This window comes from Oryx dammah, unplaced genomic scaffold, assembly GCF_014754425.2.
Source record: "Oryx dammah isolate SB20612 unplaced genomic scaffold, SCBI_Odam_1.1 HiC_scaffold_3, whole genome shotgun sequence".
NCBI lineage: Eukaryota > Metazoa > Chordata > Mammalia > Artiodactyla > Bovidae > Oryx > Oryx dammah.
Genome location: NW_024070187.1, coordinates 65,546,773 through 65,563,102, shown reverse-complemented (window position 1 = coordinate 65,563,102; position 16,330 = coordinate 65,546,773). Strand labels below are relative to the sequence as shown.

Sequence of the window (16,330 nt, the reverse complement as noted above, 5' to 3'; positions counted from 1 at the left end):
TTAGTTCTTACAATAAAGGACAAATTATTATCCCCACTTAAATGAGGAAACTGAGGCTCAGAGTGAGAAACTCACCCAAGGCTACTGCAAATAAGCCTCTGTAGTTATTAGGAGGCTCTGACACAGGGCAAAAGCACTTGAGCAACAGGTTGGCAGAGGCACAGAGCCTCTCCAAAGGACTAGGATAAGGAAAAGTCACTTAGAAGGAAAAAATACTGAAGGCATACTTCATTTGCAAAACTGAAGTTAACAGATTCAAATTTAAACTTAAATTTGCATTTAAGTTTAAAAAATGTATTAGATGCCTTCAATAGAAAGTTTCCATATATTTGAAACATGATTCAGTATATACACATAACATGTGTTTCAGATAAATGATTCATTTACATTCTGCCTTCCATATTCTCTGACCCCACAGGGACCTTCAAGCAGCTGCTCCTCCCCCACCTTCTCACTGCCTTTCATTCTTGCATGGCCACACTTCCCTACTTAGTCTCAATGTTGTGGTCAACACCACTATCACTTCTTTGTATAGTCTCTCAGCCTCTTAGCTCCTCTTTCACTTCTTTCTTGGACAAACCCTAGTTACAGCTTACAGAAAACCCAAGTGAACTTCCTGGCCAACTCAAATCAGTTTGATCTGAATCTCTACATACTCTGTTCCAATATTGAAAAGTTGAAAGTGGCGAAGAGAAATACACAAGGTCCCTGAAAAGTGTCACTTCATTTTTTTTTTATGTTTTGCCTTTGTGATAGCAGCAATATTCTTATAAACATGCCAGGGGGCTAGAAGTAACAACTTGTGCAAAGATATGGTGGCAAATAAGCAGGCTTAGGGTTACTTTAAATTCTTGACCATGAACTACTAGTTGACCAGATATGCCAACTGCAGTCATACAGCATTTCTAGTCTCTTCACTTTCCCACTTTTACAGACAACTGTTTTAGACTTTCTCCTCTAATTTCCAACAGCTCCCTCTCTGCTGAAGACCATATTTCTATTTTACTGGGAAAGTCAAAGCCCTCAGAAGAGAACCTCTACAGATTCCCCACCATATAACCACCCTCCAGCACAGACTGGATCTCTTCCTAATTTCCAGATATGTACTTCTGATTGCCAACTAGTCAGCTCATCTCCATCTGGGCTCACCATCAAATGGTAACATGTGTAAAATGGAACTCCTGATACTATCCCCACCAAAACCTGCTTATTCCACAGATTAGTTTTCTCAGTTAGTTGAATGTAGCTCCACCTTCTAGGACCCTGAGCCCAAAGGCCTCTGGATCATCCAGGGTCCTGTGTCTCACAACCCACATAGTCAGTAGATTTTGCTGACTCTATCTTCTGAATATGGGGCTTCCTGGATGGCTCAGTGGTAAAGAATCTGTCTGCGAATGCAGGAGACGCAAGAAACGTCAGTTCAATCCCTTGGTTGGGAAGATCCCCTGGAGTAGGAAATGGCAACCCGTTCCAGTATTCTTTTCTGGGAAATTCCACGGACAGAGAAACCTGGCAGGTTACAGTCCATGGGGCCGCAAAGAGTTGGACATGACTGAGCATCACCACCATCACCTTCCAAGTATATCTGGATTCTCACCACTTGGCATCACTCCACCACTATCACCTGAGTCCAACACCCGAACCTGCCCTGTTAACACTTCATTTGGAACCTAAATGACTTATTCCTTGGAAGGTATGACCAACCTAGACAGCATATTAAAAAGCAGAGACATTACTCTGCCAACAAAGGTCCATCTAGTCAAAGCTATGGTTTTTCCAACAGTCATGTATGGATGTGAGAGTTGGACTATAAAGAAAGCTGAGCACCGAAGAATTGATGCTTTTGAACTGTGGTGTTGGAGAAGACTCTTGAGAGTCCCTTGGACTGCAAGGAGATCCAACCAGTCCATCCTGAAGGAAATCAGTCCTGAATATTCATTGGAAAGACTGATGTTGAAGCTGAAACTCCAATACTTTGGCCACATGATGCGAAGAGCTGACTCACTGGAAAAGACCCTGGTGCTGGGAAAGACTGAGGACAGGAGGAGAAGGGGACAACAGAGGATGAGATGGTTGGATGGCGTCACTGACTCAATGGACGTGAGTTTGGGTAGGCTCTAGGAGTTGGTGATGGACAGAGAAGCCTGGCGTGCTGTGGTTCACAGGGTCGCAAAGAGTCAGACATGACTGAGCAACTGAACTGAACTGAAAGGCTACCATGTTAATTATAATAAAAGCCATGAAGGGCACACACACCTACCTCCCAATGTCCTCTCCAATCCATTCCTCTGCCCCTCCTTCATTCCACTCCTTACACAGCCTTGTCTCAGCAATTTATACTTTTTCCCTTTCTTATTTTTCATAAACTTAATCATTTTCTAACAATCTATAATTTTTTTGTATTTTAGTTCTTGTCTCCCCTTCCAGAGTAGAAATTTCTATCTCCTTTGTCCACTGATGTAACCTACACTTAGAACAGTATGACACCCAGAGCAGGCTTCCAACACATATTTGTGGAATAGACATATGAACAAATGACTAAAATAACACCTCTCTTATATGCAGTAACAACCAGAATACCTCTAACAATCTTATACATACCACCTCTAGAAGTAATATAAGCTTAGTTATCTCATGGTATTATAGCTTTTATTATATATGCTAAAATTATTATATTTTGAATGAAGATCTTTAGCAGGTAACCCTAAAATGGCTGCTAAGACGACTCTGCAACAAAAAAGACATAAAAGGGGAAATAAAACAAATAGAACCTATTTTTAAAAATAGCTGAGGTATTTGAATTTCATTGTTCTAAATCTCTCAGGAAGGAAGTTCTTCTGAGTACCCTATTTTTTTCAAGAGGTTTAAAGTTTATCCCTTAAATATCAAAATAACTTCTTCATGATAGAAATCATTGTGTTCTCAATGTTCCTACATTTTATACAACATTTTGAATAAGTTTTTCTTTCTGAGAATTCATCACCAAAATGCTCAAAGAACCAATTATTGTAAAGTACTCTATATAGTGATGCCTTCAGGGTCTTCAGAGGCATATCTATAGGTTTTCAACCAGCAGTTGAAGACTTTGTTTTGAATGTTCATGACTATTTTCATAGGTTTGTGTCTCCCTTGGCTGCCCAAATATCTGCCTCTATGAAATTTGAACTCATATTTCCAACTACTTTAGAACAAATAAACTAAATTAACCATCTCAGTGGTCTTCAGAAAGCAGTAATATAGAAACAGAAGACTTATTTTAGTGAAACCTATTCTCATTCAGAGATTGCTTTTCCTTACACATTTGTTTAATAAATAGCTACCGAAAGGCTACCATATGTCAGCAAAGTACTGTCCAGGCATTACAACCAAAATGATGAAAAGTTATGTGTAAACTCTGTGGTTCTTGTCTTCAAAGACCACACAGTCCAGGAGAGGGATCCTGCAAGCAGTTCATGCGATTCCCTCATTCATTGCCTGAAATACTTCAGAGATCAATTCCTTTGGGACAAACTTTGAGATGTTTATGGCCAGGCTTCAGAACAGCAAATACTGAGAGCATTAGAACACTAACCAATAGATAAGTAAGTGGAGCTAAACCCCAGATAAGTGCTCATTTTGAAAACTACAAAGTATCTTTTTAAACTGGCAGAAGAATACAAATCGCCTAGTGTGTTATCTTTATTCATTCATACAAAGACTGCAACCTTAAGCTCTGTGATGAAGTGTGTATTTTTGTGTGTGTAAAACATAATAAACACACTGTATTGTGATCCTCAAGATAAGCTTTAAAAGATTATTCAAAAGATAGAGGAATGAGCTATAATTATTATTTTCATGTCTGTTTCCTCTATGAGACCATCTGGTACACTGCTTTCACCTGTAACTAACTGGAAAATGCCTAGCACATAGCAAGTACTCAATGAGTATTTTTTTAAATAAATTAATGTCCAGTCAGGTTCACTGTGGTACACTATGCGTCCAGGGAATGAGTACTCATCAAAAAAGAATTTGATTTTTAAGAGGATAAGAGTCAAGCAATGAAAAAAGTGTGGAAAAAAGTATTGTTGAATGATGGAGTGGGGTGCTTTGGTGTGATTCTACTTGGTCAATTCCACCTGATTTTTGAAATCCAAAGAAGACAAAGATGGTCAACAGGCACATGAAAAAACACTCAACATCACTAATCAGAGAAATATAAATTAAAATGAGGTGTCATCTTACGCCCGTCAGAACGTCTATCGCCAAAAAGTCTACAAATAACAATGTTGATGAGGGTGTGGAGAAAAGGGAATCCCGGTACACTCTCGGTGGGAATATAAACTTGTGCAGCAGCCCAGTGGAAAACAGTATAGAGGTTCTTCAAAAAACTAGCATATGATCCACCCATTCCACTCCTGACTATGTATTTGAAGAAAATGAAAATCCTAATTCAAAAAGATCTATGTTCATTGCAGAATTTATAATAGCTAAAATACAGAACCAACTTAAGTGTCCATCAACAGATAAACTGATAAAGATGTGGTACATGCACGCATACACACACTGAAAATGGACTATTACTTAGCCATAAAAAATAGTGAAATTCTGTCATTTGCCACAACATGAGTGGACCTACAGGTTATTATGCTGTTAGGTCAGGCAGAGAAAATCCTGTATGTTATCACTGACACATGGAATCCAAAAGATGAAAAAGAACAAATATAACAAAACAGAAAAAGACTCACAGATATAGAGAACAAATTAGTTGTTACCAGCAGGGAGAGGGAAGGAAAAAGGGCAAGACAGGGATAGGGGATTAAGAGGCAGAAACTACTATGTATAAAAAAGCTGCAAGGGCAGAGACTGTACAGCACAGGAAATACAGCCAACATTTAATAACAACTGTAAATGGAGTGTAATCAATAAAAATACTGAATCACTATGTTGCATACAGGAAACTAATATTGTAAATCAACTATACATCAAATAACAATTTTAAAATTAAGTAAAATAACAAAATAAAGAAATCTTAAGATTCTTAGGCCTAAGCCTGTGTCCTCAAACTGCCAGAGATCTGAATCACTGTAAAGTTTGTGAAAGCACAGATTCCACCTGGTACACACACTCTCGCCCCAATTTGATTCAGTCAGTCGGCAGTGGGGCCTATGAACTGGCAGTTCTAATAAATTCGAATGATGCTGATGCTCTCACACTGGGGACCAGACTTAAAACCATGAGCCTAGGCAACCCAAATTTGCTCTAAAGAGATTTTTTTGTACCTTTTAAAAATTTTATTTTTTATTGAATATAGTTGATTTACAATATTGTGTTAGTTTCAGATGTATAGTAAAGTGACTCAGTCATATATATAGTTCCTTTTTAAAAATCCTTTCCTATTATAGGTTATTACAAGATACTGAATACCATTCCCTGTCCTACACAGTAAATCCATATCTATTTTACATGGAGTGGTGTGTATCTGCTAATTCCATAATTTATGGAATTTATCCCTCCCCCTACTCCTTCCCTTTGGTAACCATAAGTTTGTTTGTTTTCTATATCTGTGACTGTTTTAGAGAGACTGATTTTTAAAGTATATATTCTCCATGGATTCATTACTATTAAGTATCATTTTTATGCAACTATTCATTTACTCCCCCATGATGCATACATTATTTAAATAATTAGTGAAACTACTTTTTTATACATAAAAAGTAGGGCAATTATTTTCTGGATTAGTCATCATGGAAATTTGTAAAAAGCAAAAGAAAATAAAACGCTTAAAAGAATATGGAATAATAAGAGGAAAAAAGCATAAACTGGGAAGTGGAGTTATTTGCAGCTAAAATGGAAAGAATTTAGGCATTGAAAGAATGTATATACTCATAAAACTAAACAGACCACAAATGTTTTCCAAAGGCCTCTTGCAGATCATTAACCTGAGCTATTAAATTATAAACCAAATAAACACATGAAAGACTATAATTTTTAAGCTTGTGGCATTACTGGATAAATGATGAAGACAGGTATTATTTTAGTTGAATTATTAAAAAAATATTCCAGTATAATGAACAAGAGGTTTAATTCATTTCTAAAACCTTTTTTTAAGATTCAATTCTGGACGTATTTTGGTCACTAAAATATGATATAAATATTTCATAGATAATTCCACAATGGATAAAAATAACCTCAGCACATGACAAAGTAACAGAAGCACAGATTACATATGTCAATTACTTAAACTGTCTCAACATACATACACTTGACCCTTGAACAACATGAGTTTGAACTGCATATGTCCACTTATATGCTGATGGCTTTCAATAAATACAGTACTACACCAACCATGGCTCGCTGAATTACGGAACTGATGATATGAAGGGTCAACTCTGCATTCTGAACATCTGTGGATTTTGATATCCACAGTGGGTTCTGGAACCAACCTCGCACAGATAGGCAGGGATACGTAAGTAAGTGTTAGTCACTCAATTGTGTCTGACTCTTTGCGATCCCAGGGACTGTAGACCATCAGGCTCCTCCAACCATGGAATTCTCCAGGTAAGAATTGGGTTGCCATTCCGTTCTCCAAAGGATCTTCCCGACCCAGAGATCAAACCTGGTCTCCTGGATTGCAGGCAGATTCTTTACAGTCTGAGCCACTAAGGGCTAAGGGCAGGGAGGGATGACTATATTTAAACTGTCCCCAAAGCTTGCAAGTTAAGTGTTACTGAGTACAGTATATACATAGCAATAAGAGATAGATGAAAACTACAAATGGTATTAAAAAGAAATGGATGGTGTTCACTGGAATTAGAAATTGGATTCATGATAAGTGGTCAGTTCCAATAATTACTAGATGCCCTCCATCCTCCAAAACACATCCATTTGAATTAAAAGTGATATTATAATCAGCTGTTTTCAAAACAGCAGATGCATCTGCAGTTAGTAGAAAAAACACAGGCTCTAAAGAGTTCCAATGGTACTGACACTCAGATTCTCAGTCAGTATCACAAGCTCTTAGCCTGAGCCTCAGTTCCCTCATCTGTAAAATGGAAATAAAATCATAGGCCTCATACTTTTTTTCATTTAAACGACAATTTTTTGCTTTTTAACTGGAGGACAACTGGTTTACACGATTGTGTTAGTTTCCGCTAAACATCAACATGAATCAGCCATAGGTATACATATGTCCCCACTCTCTTGAGCATCCCCTGCTCCTCCCACCCCAACTCACCCCTCTAGGTTATCACAGAGCACCAGGTTTGAGTTCCCAACATCATAAAGCAAATTCCCACTGGCTGTCTATTTTACATATGGTAAAGTACGTGTTTCAGTGACCCTCTCTCCTCCTCCCCTATTGCGTCCACAAGTCTGTTTTCCATGTCTGCGTCTCCATTGCTGCCCTGCAAACAGGTTCATCAGTACCATTTTTCTAGATTCCACTGATACATGTTAATATACATTTGCTTGTCTCTTTCTGACTTACTTCACTCTGCATAATAGGCTCTAGATCCATCCACCTCATTAGAACTGACTCACATGTGATCCTTTTTATGTGTACTATATACCATGGAATACTACTCAGCCTCTCACTGTTTTAAAAGGAGGTTTATGAAATCAATGCACCAGTACTTGTCCAGCACACTGAAAGTGCTCAACTTCATTCTTCCAACTAATGTTTGCTGAGCTTCCACTATTATGCCGGCATTGTAACAGGTAACAGTAATCAGAGAACAAAACAGACAAAAATCTCTGTCTTCTAGGAGCTTACCTTTGAGTGTTCATTTCCTTTACCTTGTCTTATAGGCACAGTGCTGGTGCTTTTGAGAATGAATAAACATGCCCAGAACCAGTCAAAATACTCAATTCAACAAAAATAAAATAAATAAGTCACACTAATCATGCAGTACATACCTTTACGGAACTAGAACATCTTAGGAGAATACATGACATGAGACTGGAAGACAGAAAAGTAGGGTAGGCTGCCCAAGAGACAGAACTTTAACTGAGTCTTGGGAAATTTCTAGAATCAGATATGAGATCTATAAATTTTAGAAAAGAAAATATGAATAAAGGTAAGGCAGCTGGAAAACCCTGTAACCCAGTGTTACATAACACTGTGTAGTTCAATATGGTTTGCGTTTCAAGTACAAATTAAGGAATGATGGGAAATTAAGAAGGATATCTAGTAATAAGTCTTTACCTACTAAGATGAAAAAATTATATTCAAAGGAATAGGATATTATTTAAAATATATATTTATGATAAAAATTCTCAACAAAGTGAGTATAGGGGGAACATACCTCAACATAGGAAAGTCCATTTATGACAAACCAACAGCTAATCCTATTCAATAGTGAAAAGCTATGACTTTTCCCTCTACAATCAGGAATAAGACAAGTATGACCACGCTCCCGTTTTTATTCAACATAGTACTGGAAGTCCCAAGTTACACAATCAGAAAAGAAAAATAAAAGACATACAACTGGGAGAGAAGTATTAAAACTGTCACTAGTAGATGACATGATATTATATACAGAAAATTCTAACAACTCCACCAAAAAAGAAAAACTAGAATAAATTTAGTAAAATTGTAGGATACAAAATTAATACACAGAAATCTGTTGCGTTTTTATACAATAAAAATGAGCTACTGATCTCATTTACAATTGCATCAAAAAGAATAAAATAGCCAGGAATAAATCCAAAGAAAATGAAAGACCTGTACTCTGAAAAATATAAGACCTTTATAAAAGAAACTGAAGTTGACCCCAATAAATGGAATGATATATTGTGTTCATGGATCACAAGAATATTGTTAAAATGAATGTACTTTCCAAAACAATCTACATATTCAATGCAATATCTATCAATTCATCCACAGCATTTTTTCACAGAACTAGAATAAGTAACCCTAAAATATGTATGCACTACAAAAAATCCTGACTAGCCAAAGCAATCTTGAGAAAAAGAACAAAACTAGAGGCATCATGCTCCGTGACTTCAGACTATACTACAAAGCTACAGTAATAAAAACAGTATGATACTCACACAAAAACAGACACATGGGTTAATGGAACAGAATAGAGAACCCAGAAAGAAGCCCACCCACATCTGGTCAATTGATTACTCCCTGACAAAGGGGGCTTCCCAGGTGGCATTAGTGGTTAAGATCCCGCTGGGCAATGCGGGAGATGTAAGAAACTTGGGTCTGATCCCTGGGTCAGGAAGATCCCCTAGACAAGGAAATGGCAACCCACTCCAGTATTCTCACCTGGAGAATCCCATGAACAGAGGGAACTAGTGGGCTACAATGGTTGCAAAGAGTTGGACACAACTAAAGAGACGTAACATGTCTGACAAAGGAGGCATAAATATACAATGAGGAAAAGACAGCCTCTCCAATAAGTTGTGTTAGGAAAACTGGACAATCACATGTGAAAGGATGAAAAATAAACCAAAAATAAACTTGGAAAGTGAAAGGTTTCTACTAAGACCGGATACCAAAAACTCCTAGAAAAAAACACAGGCAGTATACTTTTATATCAGTCCTAGAAATATTTTTTATGGATATGTCTCCTTGGGAAAGGGCAACAAAAAGCAAAAGTAAGTGGGACCACATCAAATGAAAAAGCTATTTCACAAAAAAGGAAACCATCAACAAAATGAAAATACAACTTACTGAGTGGGAGAAGGTATTTGTAAATGATATGTCTGATAAGGGGTTAATATCCAAAATATATTTTTTAAAAAAACTCATACAACTCAGTATCAAAAAGTAAAGCTAGTCTGACTAAAAAATGCAGACTCTAAATAGGTATTTTTCAAAGAAAACATACAGATGACCAAGCATTTGAAAAGATGCTCAGCATCACTATTCAGAAGAGAAATGCAAATCAAAACCACAATGAGCTATTACCTCACACCTATCAAAATGGCTATCATTGAAAAGAAACATCAAGTATTGGTGAGAATGTATAGAAAAGGGAATGTTTGTGCACTGTTAATTGAAATGTAAATCGGCATTGTCACTCTGGAAAACAATAGAGTCCTCTCAAAAACAGAACTAAAAAGCAGAGACATAGCTTTGCCAACAAAGGTCCATCTAGTCAAAGCTCTGATTTTTCCAGTAGTCATGTATGGATGAGAGACTTGGACCATAAAGAAGCACGAGCACCCAAGAATCATGCTTTTGAACTGTGGTATTGGAGAAGACTCTTGAGAGTCCCTTAGACAGCAAAGAGATCAAACCAGTCAGTCAAAGGAAATCGGTCCTGAATATTCATTGGAAGGACTGATGATGAAGTTCCACACTTTGGTGATGCGAAGAGCTGGCTCTATTGGAAAAGACTGATGCCAGGAAAGATTGAGGGCAGGAGGAGAAGGAGGTGACAGAGGATGAGAAGGCTGGATGACATCACCAACCCAATCAACATGAGCTGGAGCAAACTCCGCGAGATAGTGAAGGCCAGGGAAGGTTGGCACGCTGCAGTCCATAGGGTCACAGAGAGTCAGACATGACTGAACAACCACCACCACCACATGCTTAGCTATTCCACTTCTAGGTATTTATCCCCCCCAAATTAAAACACTAAAGATACATGCACCCCAATGTTCACTGAAGCATTATTTACAATAGCCAAGACATGAAAGTAACCTAAGTGTTCCTCAATAAATGGATGAATACAAAAGATGAGAAATGCTGGACTGGAAGAAGCACAAGCTGGAATCAAGATTGTCGGGAGGGAGAAATATCCATAACTTCAGATATGCAGATGATACCACCTTAGTGGCAGAAAGTGAAGAGGAACTAAAAAACCTCTTGATGAAAGTGAAAGAGGAGAGTGAAAAAGTTGGCTTAAAGCTCAACATTCAGAAAACGAAGATCATGGCATCTGGTCCCATCACTTCATGGGAAATAGATAGGGAAACAGTGGAAAAAGTGGCAGAGTTTATTTTTGGGGGCTCCAAAATCACTGAAGATGATGATTGCAGCTATGAAATTAAAAGACACTTACTCCTTGGAAGGAAAATTATGACCAACCTAGATAGCATATTCAAAAGCAGAGACATTACTTTGCCAACTAAGGTCCGTCTAGTCAAGGCTATGTTTTTTCCAGTGGTCATGTATGGATATGAGAATTGGACTGTGAAGAAGGCTGAGTGCCAAAGAATTGATGCTTTTGAACTGTGGTGTTGGAGAAGACTCTTGAGAGTCCCTTGGACTGCAAGGAGATCCAACCAGTCCATCCTGAAGGAGATCAGCCCTGGGTGTTCTTTGGAAGAACTGCTGCTAAAGCTGACTCCAATACTTTGGCCACCTCATGCAAAGTGTCGACTCATTGGAAAAGACTCTGATGCTGGGAGGGATTAAGGGCAGGAGGAGAAGGGGATGACAGAGGATGAGATGGCTGGATGGCATCACTGACTTGATAGATGTTGAGTTTGGGTGAACTCTAGGAGTTGGTGATGGACAGGGAGGCCTGGCGTGCTGCAATTCATGGGGTCGCAAAGAGTTGGACACAACTGAGTGACTTAACTGAACTGAACTGAACTGAACAAGTCTTAACATGTGCGTGCTTCTACATAGACTGGCAGACCATAGTTAATGATTTTTATTAGATTAATGGATGAAAAGTCAACCGTTAAAAATGATTTTACTTGCATTATTGTGCATGACTTTAATTACTAATGAAATTTCTTTCCCCTAAATGTCTTTCTTTCACAATAAAGTTTGTTTTGTCCTTTGTAATAAAAAAAAAAAAAAATTAAAAAAAAAAAATCAAAAGATGTGGTATATACGCACAATGGAAGATTACTCAGCCATAAAAAAAATAATGAAATCTTGCCATTTGTGACAACAAGGATGGACCTAGAGGTTATTTTTCTTAGTAAAATAAGTCAGAAAAAAGAAGAATACTGTATGTTTTTAGTTATATATGAAATTTAATAAAGTAACAAACAAATATAACACAGCAGAGAGACTCAAATATAGAGAAGAAATTAGTGGTTGCAGGAAGGGAGGGGGGAATGGATCAAACAGGTGAAGAGGATTAAGAGGTGCAAACTACCTCATAAAATAAGTCAGGGATATAATGCATAGCACAGAGAAAACAATAATATTGTAATAACTTCATGCATAATGTATAAAATATTGAATCATTATATTGCACACTTGAAACTAATGATATTGTAAGTCAACTATTCTTCAATAAAAATTTTTTAAAAGACAGGCATTTTTCTAACATGGCAAGGTTAATCTGTTGGCTGAAGGACATCACAGATTAGTAGAATATGTCATTAAACTATTTGAGAATACCTCTATATGAAAGACTTTAGCAAAGAAGAAAGGACAGTTAAGATTTTTAGTAGATCTTTCCATGTATTATTATAGTCTGTAAGAGGAATGAGAATTTTTAAACATAGTGCTAAGTAATTATGAGTACTACAAACTGAAGAATGCTTCCCTGGTGGTTCAGACAGTAAAGTATATGTCCTCAATACAGGAGACCTGGGTTCAATCCCTGGGTGGGGAAGATCCCCTGAAGAAGGAAATGACAACCTACTCCAGTATTCTTGCCTGGAAAATTCCACAAACTGAGGAACCTGGCGGGCCATGGTCATAGGATTGCAAAGAGTCGGACACTACTGAGCGACTTCATTCACTAAACTGAAGAAAGACTTCACATTTTTGGATAATTTAAGGCTAATTTTCACCTTCCTTATAACCAAAATAATATTTTTTAAATTATTTATCCTACATAAAGAGTTGAAATTTTTTAAGTTTTGTTTTTTAACAGAACTGTAGTTGTACTCATCTTCCTCTTTCAGAATGGTCGTAAATGGAGTAAGTAGATTTTAGCAAAATAAATTAAGGGAAGAAATCCCATGAACAGAGAAACCTGATGGTCTGTAGTCCATAGGGACACACTCTTTTACAAAACTAGTACCACCATTACTTTTCCTCTAACTGTGATACTAGCTTTGTGAAAAGTACTGTTTCTATGACTAAGATGGTTTCTAAAATGAAATAAATCCATCTACAGTAGAAATTCCATCTTAGTAAAGAGGTAAATTGAGAGGCATGCTCAAAGAAACGACTTTATTTGGGAATAACAGAGGAATTACAATTTGGGACACTTGAACTATGGCAAGCCAGAAGTGAGTTCACTGAGGATTTGAAATGTTGTTGTTTAGTAGCTTAGTCGTGTGCGACTCTTTGGAACCCCATGGAATGTAGCCCACCAGGCTCCTCTGTCCATGGGATTTCCCAGGCAAGAATACTGGAGTCAGTTGCCATTTCCTTCTCCAGGAGATTTACCCCACCTAGGGATTGAACCCACATCTCCTGCGTCACAGGCTTTACCACTGAGCCACCGGGGAAGCAGGCAGGGTTTGGAACAGGCTGTGTTTATGGGCAGGGCATGTACCGAGAGAGTTCAGTGAGTGTTAAAAAGTCAAAATAAATGGAGACCTGCTTTGAAAATTCCCTGAGCAGATACGACCAGTCTAATCATACAAGAGAAACTCAATGTAACTCGTTTTTTGGACACCAACCTGACCTGGGTCACTTATTTTTTACCCTGGAAATCATAAGCAAAAACTTTCCAATGCTGATAAAAGGCAAAACTTCCGATTAACTCCTTGACATTTAAGAAAATTCCAAATTATCGACTTCTGTGTGTGTGTGTGTGCTTAGTCATTCCATGGTGTCTACAACCCCATGGACTGTACCCCGCTGGGCTCCTCTGTCCATGGGGATTCTCCAGGCAAGAATACTGGAGTGGACTGCCATGCCTTCCTCCAGGGGATCTTCCCAACCTAGGGATCAAACCAAGGTCTCCCGCATTGCAGGCAGATTCTTTACCGTCTGAGCCACCAGGGAAGCCCTCTGTAAATCCGGCATTTATGGGAAATTGGTCTCCCAGTCTTTAAGCTTCGCTTTCCTAAAGGCACATGAGGGAAATCATTCATTCTATCAATTTCAGATTGAAATTCTTTCACAGAAGGGAGGAAGGGAATGATGTTTTAAGAGAATATACTCACAAGAAACCTATTTCAGATGAAAAGGAAACCTGCACAGCTGCTAATGCTTTGAGTTTTGAGGATCCTCAAGTGATCTTGTTTGTAGCATTTTCTTTGGTTTTGCCTCATTTAAAAGACTACTTTCAACTAGATCAGACAATAAGGTCTGTAGAGACGGCTTGAATATGTGGGCATTTTTTACCTCTTAATTTTTCAAGTTAATTCTAAGTCCATTTGTCTAACAGATGTATCATCTCTGTTCTATTACAAATTATAATCAAATTCTAAACGTTTCCTCCATTTACTGACATCAAAATAAATGATATCCCATTCAAATTCTATTTAGTCACCAAGCAATCGTATTGAACAAATATTCAGTTATTAGGCAAAGGTCAAACAGTACTGACATCCTATTTTAGACTGCTCAGATTCTCCCTCTTTTTCATACAACTTAACAAATGTTTAGCAGTTACAGTGTTACTTTTTAAAACTGTCTAAAAGGTTTTGAATGTTGGAGAGTTGTTTTTCAAGTTATATAGCATGATCTCTTTGTGATAAATTATCACAATGTAGGTAATATGTATCTGTATCATGGACAGAAGAGTTCAGAAGGAGAGAGATTACTTTGTGGGGTAAACTGGAATGAGTGCTTACACCTGGGCAGTGAATGAATTTACCGTTACAATGATGATGTGCTACACATTGGCTCTAAACAAGCCACCAAATATCTCTTTCTGATGGTACTCTTCCCAGAAACGGTGACCTAGCCGAATTTCAAAATATTATCTACTCTGGAGTTACTTTTCGGATATAGTAACATTGGTGGATAAGGAGTGCCCTATCCTTGTGGGTCCTCCTTCAAGGTTGATTAGAGTCAGAGACTTGCCCTCAGACTACGAAATTGTTTTTCTCCTTGAAAAGAACTTATGTGAAAAGAAGCAAGAAAAATCTTTGGTTTTATTTAGATAATACTCTAGATACCCGAATAGACGTGCCCTTATGATTATGAATAGTTTAAATACATGATTTCTGAAGGCACAGGGAGCCTGACCTTCCAGAATGGAGGGTTTCACTAACCAACCAGATGTCTCTCTGCTGTATAAAGTATGATCACAGGTTTTACAATGTAAAGTAAAGGGTGCCCCAAACAACAATGAAGCTCTGCAAAATTAGTGTTTGCATGGAAAATTGAGGGCTTTTTGGTAGGGCTCCTGTAAAAACTATTTCTGGGCAAGCTCCAACACAAACACCTTTTTCTTCCTAAGGAATCAATCCGTGGTTTATCTACTGGGTAAAAATTTCAATCCCTATTCTATTCATTGTATTTGAAACAGAGCCAAAATTGCTTTAAACTGTTCGATTTCACAATGAGATGACAAAGGGTGTGTATGCATAACTTATCTTTTCATAAAACCCAGCATTCAGAAAAGTCATCCCTCTCCTGTAATCAAGTGACTGAAAATAGTGTAAGATTCTTCTTTTTAAAGTTTAACAAAGCTACAAAGTCCAGTTTTGAGGTACTTCATCCGTTTGAACACCACTATTGCGGGAGGCAGAGGACAGAGTAAAGAAACAGAGGAAAAGAGTAGTGAAAAGGCAGGCAGGGAAACCGTCAAAGCGGCTCGCTGGTTCACCCTTACCAGTTTCTCTCTGGGCACACATCACAGCATGATGGTCACAAGTCCCAAGATGCAAGAGAAGAACCAAGCACAGATCCGAAGAGAGGAAGCGGGTTATGCTTCTACGCCAGCCATTTGGCTTTGAAGGAAAAAACCCAACAAAACACTTCTCAGACGGCTCTCAAAGTCAGCTGCCAAAACCGGAGCCCAGCCCGGGCGAGCTGGCAACCTTCTGCTCCCGGCGGCCCGCCTCCGCTGCTCCGCCTCCCCTTTCCGCAGGGATGCAGAGTGGCCCGAGCTTCCGCGGAAGGCCAATCGCTCGTCGCCCCACCTCTCGTGACGTCAGGTGCAAGGGGCGGGGCATGGCCGCCGAGGGGTTTCCCAGCTCCAGCTGTTGGCGGGAGCTTCCTGTCTGCTTGATGCAGATGTCTCCCAGTAACCCAGAACCTGCCTGCTTAGGTGTTCGGTTTATTTTTGTATCGCTGAAATTCTGTTTAACAGTTCATTCATTTACCTAAACTTGAAACTCTTGGGAATTATTTTTGGAGGGTAAAAGGGTCAAATCTAAATACTTAATATTGATGTTAACTAGAAAAGATTGAGAAAAAAAAAAATTATTTGGGCTTTCTTCTCACTCCTTGACCTTCTATCCCCTTCTTCACCCAGAATGATATGGCTCTGTGCTGCCATGGTCTGCTAGCTTAAAA

At 38.3% G+C, this 16,330-nt stretch overlaps 1 protein-coding gene across 2 annotated transcripts in view; it reads right to left on the bottom strand.

The window, feature by feature from the left end:
• ATP10D (ATPase phospholipid transporting 10D (putative)) overlaps positions 1–15,857 on the bottom strand; it is a 129,729-nt gene extending 113,872 nt beyond the window's left edge. For both annotated transcript variants that reach the window (XM_040238145.1, XM_040238146.1), the window contains exon 1: positions 15,645–15,857. The gene's annotated coding sequence lies outside the window, so the exon portion shown is untranslated. The remainder of the gene's footprint in view (positions 1–15,644) is intronic.
• Between the last annotated feature and the right edge of the window lie 473 nt (positions 15,858–16,330).